The sequence below is a fragment of the Cucumis melo genome, unplaced genomic scaffold (genome assembly GCF_025177605.1).
Source record: "Cucumis melo cultivar AY unplaced genomic scaffold, USDA_Cmelo_AY_1.0 utg000965l, whole genome shotgun sequence".
Taxonomy (NCBI): domain Eukaryota; kingdom Viridiplantae; phylum Streptophyta; class Magnoliopsida; order Cucurbitales; family Cucurbitaceae; genus Cucumis; species Cucumis melo.
The window spans coordinates 5,001-12,500 of NW_026124323.1; the positions used below are offsets into that span (position 1 = coordinate 5,001).

Genomic DNA, 7,500 nt, shown 5'->3' on the forward strand with positions numbered 1-7,500 from the left:
TAGAATAGAATCTAGAATAAAAATAATAGAATTTATATATTCTATAGAATAAGAAAATATATAAATTCTAGAATTAGAAATTCTAGAATCAAAATAATAAAAAAATGTGTCACTATATAATTTCTAATTTTGAGTTTCTAACTATAATTACTATTATATTATTCATTATAATAATAACTTGGTATAATTAAAGATAACTTTTTTATAAAAAAAAATGAAATTAAAATGATAGGGTTTGTACTTTTTTTATTACAAAAAAAAAAAACAATATGTCGTCTATTCTCCCCTCAATCAAATATGAATACTACGGCTGGAGTTTTATGAAAAAAGCCAAAGCCCCTTATCGGATTTGAACCGATGACTTACGCCTTACCATGGCGTTACTCTACCACTGAGTTAAAAAGGCCTATTTGATTCAATTTCTGAGTCAGACACTAGCCACGATGAGTTGAGTGTATATAATTATTATAAATTATAAATAATAAGATATGTACATAAATATATCTTATCTACATAGTCGCTCAATTGAGTAACGAAAAATTGGATTTATCTAATGAGTATAGGTAAAATAGTTTTTTGATATTGGATTTGATCAATGCAATGAATTGTTTCATCATACGACCGATCCCTAATTAAATTGATGAGCCCCATCCTAACGAAATGAATTTGATTCATACATGTACACACACGAATTGAACATAGATACATTCACCGAATCATTGATAAAGCAATTCTATTTGGCGAGAAAAAAAATTTTCAATAACTTGTTGATCCCTATCCCCAGATTTCAAAATTTATCGTTTTTTAATTTCTTGGCTTAGTGTGAGATCGAAATATACCTAACCTAATCTTAACAATGAGTGAATCAATGAGTGAAAGTATGAGAAATGGAGTTTAATCCTGTTTATAGCATATGGCAGACCAATTCCCGAAGGGTACTAGCCTTCGTATTATTTAAATAAAAAAAGAATAAAATAAAAAAAGAATATTTTTTTTTCTAATATTTATTATTTTTGTTTATTTTTAGAGGTTTCCTCTAATCACTACTAATCACTATTTTCATTTGATATTCTATAATATAAGTAATATAACTATATATTCCAATTTGCAAATTTATGTATATTATTTAAATGAAATAAATAAAAAAAAAATGCAATTTAAAATAAAATAATTTCTATATAGAATTATATGGGGAATGGTGATTAGAATGAACGATTCATAAATAGAAATCACAAATAAAAAAATTTCGATGGAATAATGAAAGAAAGAAAAATACGTCGAATTGCATCATATTAGTCCCATTATATTTATTTTATATTGACAATTTCAAAAAACTATTCATACTATGATCATAGTATGATGGCAGTCGGGCAAGTATGCCCCCATCGTCTAGTGGTCCAGGACATCTCTCTTTCAAGGAGGCAGCGGGGATTCGACTTCCCCTGGGGGTAGGGGTACTACGAAAGGAAGTTGATCATGGATTATCAACAAGCTTGGAATTGATTCTTCCCGGGTCGATGCCCGAGCGGTTAATGGGGACGGACTGTAAATTCGTTGGCAATATGTCTACGCTGGTTCAAATCCAGCTCGGCCCAATATATCGCGTATCCACCATAAAATGATATAACCTATTTGTCCTTCTACAGAAATACTTGACTTGATATGAAAGAATAAAAAAAAAAAACTCTTTTTTTATTCATTGACAGATTGATAATCAATCAATTTTACAATAACGAAAAAATAAATATTAATCCATGCTTCTCACACTAAAGTCCATGTCTCCGCGCATATCAATCTATTACTTTATTACTCGCGTCTCTGTCTGGTAGAATATGACAATTCGAATCAAAAATCTACATAGAAAGGTTTGAAGGAAATTAAATCAACAACATATGTTGTACACTTTATTTCCCTGGGATTGTAGTTCAATTGGTCAGAGCACCGCCCTGTCAAGGCGGAAGCTGCGGGTTCGAGTCCCGTCAGTCCCGATGGATCCAAATCCAATAAAAAAAAAATACATCAATTAATCTCTTCCTTTCCTGTGAAAGAGAGAACAAATAACATAACTGAATTTTATTCCAAACGGGATCTCTCTTATTTTTTTTCCACATTTTTCAACAAAAAAATATGGGAATTTTGATTTCTTCAACGAGTACTAATTGATGGGAGAAAGACATATGTGCCATATGTGAATTACCACAATTATTGGTAGCATCATATTCAGGATTCGAAGGCGTACTGGGTCTAGTTGATTACGCCCGATTTTTCTAATGAAATAGAGTACTATACGTTTCCGGAAAGCACATACATAAAGGGAATTTGGACGATACAAAATAAAGTTTACATAGTAAACTTTGATCTAATTTTTCGTCTGAAAGCAAAATATATCCGTTCTGGCTCCGATTTTTTGTAACCTCAATTAGTAAATTCAATTACTAATTTGAATTTGAAATAATCTATCTTATTAAAATTTAACACTTAACTTTTGATATATACGTCCCACTACTAATTCAAGGAAAGAGGATATTAATACAAACAAGGATCCCATCTATCTCTCTTAGTGAGGTAATTAAGAATTTTTGAAAGTTTAAGTTTCGTTTTTATTTCTTTTTTTTAAGAAGATTTTATAAGTACAAAAAAAGGAAGGAGTTTAGTTCGAACCTACCTCCTTTTCCTTTTTTGAATTTCGCTGCTATTCTTTGCTTGAGTTTGTTTATAAACAATGTAAGGGTAAAGGTAGTCTGATGAGACTTCATCAGATGATTGCATTGAATAAGAGGGCAGTAGATTATAGAAAAGAAAGAATGCAAAAAATTATAAATAAAAAAAAGTAACGAAATTCTTGATTGCATCAGGAATCCCATTTTGTTTAAATTCGGTATGGATAAAAGATCTTCCTATGTTATACTATTCAATTCTCGACGATGAATCGATTTGATAGCTCCGATATTGTTATTCATGATATTTTAATACGATTCGATATCATCGAGATGCAACGCATCCCCTTGAATTTACAAGCGAAACATTTATCATCTCTATGGGATTAAATCCCGAGTTATTGCGAATAAAAAATGAAACGATGATATTATGGAAGTAAATATTCTCGCATTTATTGCTACTGCACTGTTCATTCTAGTTCCGACCGCCTTTTTACTTATAATATACGTAAAAACAATCAGTCAAAGTGATTAATTTGAATTAACCTTGACGTTTTAGTTCTTATCAATGATTGAAGATAAGAAAAATGAAAAGCATTAAAATTTCGCGTCTTAAATGAAATTGGCGGACTAGAATTATCAGTATTCTACGAGAGAAGTATTCGATAAGATCCGATAGTATGGTAGAAAGAAATATATGAATCCTTCTACCATACTATCTATTATTGTTATTGAAGTGTATAAATATAAAATTGTACTCTATAAAAATAGAGGTTGAATATCGATCAATTTGAATATAGATGAATATACAATATATATCTTTCTATTTATATATAGATATCATATCAATTACATATATGTAATATTAATCTAATATACATAGTGGCCCAATTCTATTTCTTTGCTTCATAATTCATGTTGATTAGAATGAATCTGAAATCAAATAATCGAAAGGCCACTAATTTTTTTTTAGCATTCGAAAGAAGTAATTGATTGAGCAGTTGACAGATGATCCAGGAGTTCGGTTCCATGGGAACTTTTTATCTTCGGATTTCGAAAAGAATTAGCAAACCCCCATTTTTATTTAACGTTTGAAGCATGATATGAAATGAGTTCCCTAAAACAAGAAAAAATCCTATTTTGAAAATAACTAAAATACTAATAATAATAAATAAAAGAAGTGGTAAGCACGTAATATGTGGGTGGCTACCCCGAGGTACTATCTTATTATGAGGTAGTATATTATTATGCGTAGTATCTCATTGGACAACCACTATGTCTATGTTCTTTCGTGTTGAAAGTATGGATCCACTTAAAAACTTATAATCCGAACTCTTTTTTTTTTTACTTTTCAAAATAAAAGAAAAAAAGTTTTGCAGAAACGATCTATAAAATAAACCAAAAACAATACAGTTTTATTTTTCAATTAGTAGTACTTCTAGAGTCCACTTCTTCCCCATACTACGAGGGAAAGAGAAAATGTAAAGACTACCATTAAAGCAGCCCAAGCGAGACTTACCATATCCATGTGAATTATGTCCCCTATCTCTATGAATAAAAAAGAATTATTCCATTATTGCTCACTAATAATTATTATTCACTAATAATAGTGGAATCACTAGCGCATAGTCAAAAAGAGATTCGGGCACAACACCATTGATGAAACAATACAAAAAATCGAATTATCCCAAGTTATTATATGATTTCTAGTATAATCGAAAAAATTCAGTACAAATAAATAAAAGAGGCAGAAAAACTCTTGGAAGTATCAAAAGAATGTTAGTAACATGTAGGAATAATAAGACCTAGTCTTTCTTTTGTTGTCCTGCATTTCATTACATTAAGTAAAAAGTCTCAAAATAGAGAATCAAGATAGTATCTATCACATAACCCTACTATTATTCCTTTCTCATTTGATCTAATCTTTACTGTCCCCCCCGATTGTTTCATAGAGACAATCGGAAGATGGGATGGCCTATTACATGCGTGGTTAGAGCTTATCGAAAAGAAATAAGTTCTTTTTTTAAGATTAAAATAAAAAAAAAAAGCCAATTATTCATTCAATATAATATTGATTGAATGCTCGAGTACTCAGATACTTTCATGAGTCCGTATATCAAGTATCTTCCTCCTTTCCGTAAGGAAAAATGAAATTATATTCCCTAATTCAAGACCCAATGAGTAGACACTACATTAGTAGTCGAAGGGCTATCATCTCAAGATTTAACGATTATTTTTCATTACTCTACTAAATTCTGGAAACGAAACCTATACGCAAGGATTTATAACATTTTAGAGAACCCCAACGATGCTTAGAATCAAGCAAATCTAAAGATGCTTTTCTTCTAAAAAAAATGATAAAGTTATATCAGCAAAACAGAAGAGGGTATTTTGATTCTTTTGTTTGTTGCTGAGGCGACACCCGGATTTGAACTGGGGAAAAAGGGATTTGCAGTCCCCCGCCTTACCGCTCGGCCATGCCGCCAAAACGATACAAAATATTGGATTGGCTCTATCTCTTAGATAGATAGTATCTTACAACACACAATATCTAAAACGAAAAAACCGCAAAACTTTGCTTTTTCTATTGAAAAAAAAATGTGGATTTTCATTCACAAAAGCAAAAAATCAGGACAAATGGGAACCGTTAACTTTAACTATTGACTGTGAATTCATAAATGATTCTTGGATTGAAATTGCAAATTCGGTTTCCCTAATGATATAAGAAAACAATCCAAAAATGGATACCTTACCTAAATAAATAAAAATTGATAGATAACTAATCATTACTAATCCATCCGTATTGATTCGTTTCCATAACCATAAAAAAAATCCTTATTAATGACAATTTTAATAGCGATTATGAGTATATGTAAACCCCAGAACATAAACGATTACTATTATCTAAATCTAATATCTTATATATATATAAGATGTTTATAGGAAATGTTCGGAATTCTGTTTTTAGAATTTTTTTTTCATTATCATTAAATAGAAAATATAAATTTTTGATAGAGTACGACATGTGATGTTCCCCATAGAACTGTAATAAAGGAGGCGATATATATAACTAACTATATATATATATCTGCACATGTTTATTAATAAATACAAGTCCTTATACATACTTCAATCGCATTCTACGAATTCTACTAAAAAAAAATATAGGTATAGGTAAAATATCTCTCTTCTATGCGAATTTTTTTTAACAGTGAAATCTACGAAAAAGTTCCATGTTGTTAATAAAAAAAATTCTATATTGTTTCTTCAGATCAAATCCCGAATCTATTTATAGTACCCAATCCGATTGGAATATCATAATAATGGTAGAAATTGACTCACTTTTGTTTTGATATAGATATTTTATACAAAACTCCATAATTCTAAATAGAATTTACCAATTCATTTGTAGTTGTTGCAAATTCCAATTTAATTTGAGTATCAAAGTCTCTTTATTCCTACGTTCATATGTATTTCATGCATTACATCTATTACACCTATGAAGTTAGGTAAAATTTCATGTGATTCAGTAAACATAATATAAATTCCATCATTGCTAGATCGATCCATTTTAAGCAAATAATGGGATTTTTTTTATAAATGGGAAATAAATAAAATGCTTGGGGGTGGAAATGAGAGAATGTCTACAATACCTGCGTTTAATCAGATACAATTTGAAGGGTTTTGTAGGTTCATTGATCATGGCTTAACAGAAGAACTTTCTAAGTTTCCAAAAATTGAAGATACAGATCAAGAAATTGAATTTCAATTATTTGTGGAAACATATAAATTGGTAGAACCATTGATAAAAGAAAGAGATGCTGTATATGAATCACTCACATATTCTTCTGAATTATACGTATCCGCAGGATTAATTTGGAAAACCCGTAGGGATATGCAAGAACAAACAATTTTGATTGGAAACATTCCTCTAATGAATTCCCTGGGAACTTCTATAGTAAATGGACTATACAGAATTGTCATCAGTCAAATATTGCAAAGCCCCGGTATCTATTACCGGTCAGAATTGGACCATAACGGAATTTCGGTCTATACCGGCACCATAATATCTGATTGGGGAGGAAGATTAGAATTAGAGATTGATCGAAAAGCAAGGATATGGGCTCGTGTGAGTAGGAAACAGAAAATATCTATTCTAGTTCTATCATCAGCTATGGGTTCGAATCTAAGAGAAATTCTCGAGAATGTTTGCTACCCTGAAATTTTTTTGTCTTTCCTGAATGATAAGGAGAAAAAAAAAATTAGATCAAAAGAAAATGCCATTTTGGAGTTTTATCAACAATTTTCTTGTGTAGGCGGAGATCCGGTATTTTCTGAATCCTTATGTAAGGAATTACAAAAGAAATTCTTTCAACAAAGATGTGAATTAGGAAGGATTGGTCGACGAAATCTGAACCAGAGACTTAATCTTGATATACCTGAGAACAATACATTTTTGTTACAGCGAGATATATTGGCAGCTGCAGATCATTTGATTGGACTTAAATTTGGAATGGGTACACTTGACGATATGAATCATTTGAAAAATAAACGGATTCGTTCTGTTGCGGATCTCTTACAAGATCAATTCGGATTGGCTCTAGTTCGTTTAGAAAATATGGTTAGAGGAACTATATGTGGAGCAATTAGGCATAAATTAATACCGACTCCTCAGAATTTGGTAACTTCAACTCCATTAACAACCACATTTGAATCTTTTTTTCGGATTACACCCATTATCTCAAGTTTTAGATCGAACTAATCCATTGACACAAATAGTTCATGGGCGAAAATTGAGTTATTTGGGCCCAGGAGGATTGACAGGGCGAACTGCTAGTTTTCG

The 7,500-nt window shown here is 30.7% G+C and overlaps 4 non-coding genes across 4 annotated transcripts; 2 read left to right on the forward strand and 2 right to left on the reverse strand.

The window, feature by feature from the left end:
- Window positions 1–334: 334 nt before the first annotated feature.
- Window positions 335–406, reverse strand: TRNAT-GGU (transfer RNA threonine (anticodon GGU)). The gene has a single exon. It is a non-coding gene; the product is annotated as a tRNA-Thr (tRNA).
- Window positions 407–1,511: 1,105 nt separating this feature from the next.
- TRNAY-GUA (transfer RNA tyrosine (anticodon GUA)) lies at window positions 1,512–1,595 on the forward strand. Its single transcript has one exon. It is a non-coding gene; the product is annotated as a tRNA-Tyr (tRNA).
- A 319-nt stretch (window positions 1,596–1,914) lies between these two features.
- Window positions 1,915–1,988, forward strand: TRNAD-GUC (transfer RNA aspartic acid (anticodon GUC)). Its single transcript has one exon. It is a non-coding gene; the product is annotated as a tRNA-Asp (tRNA).
- A 3,082-nt stretch (window positions 1,989–5,070) lies between these two features.
- On the reverse strand, window positions 5,071–5,142 carry TRNAC-GCA (transfer RNA cysteine (anticodon GCA)). The gene has a single exon. It is a non-coding gene; the product is annotated as a tRNA-Cys (tRNA).
- Between the last annotated feature and the right edge of the window lie 2,358 nt (window positions 5,143–7,500).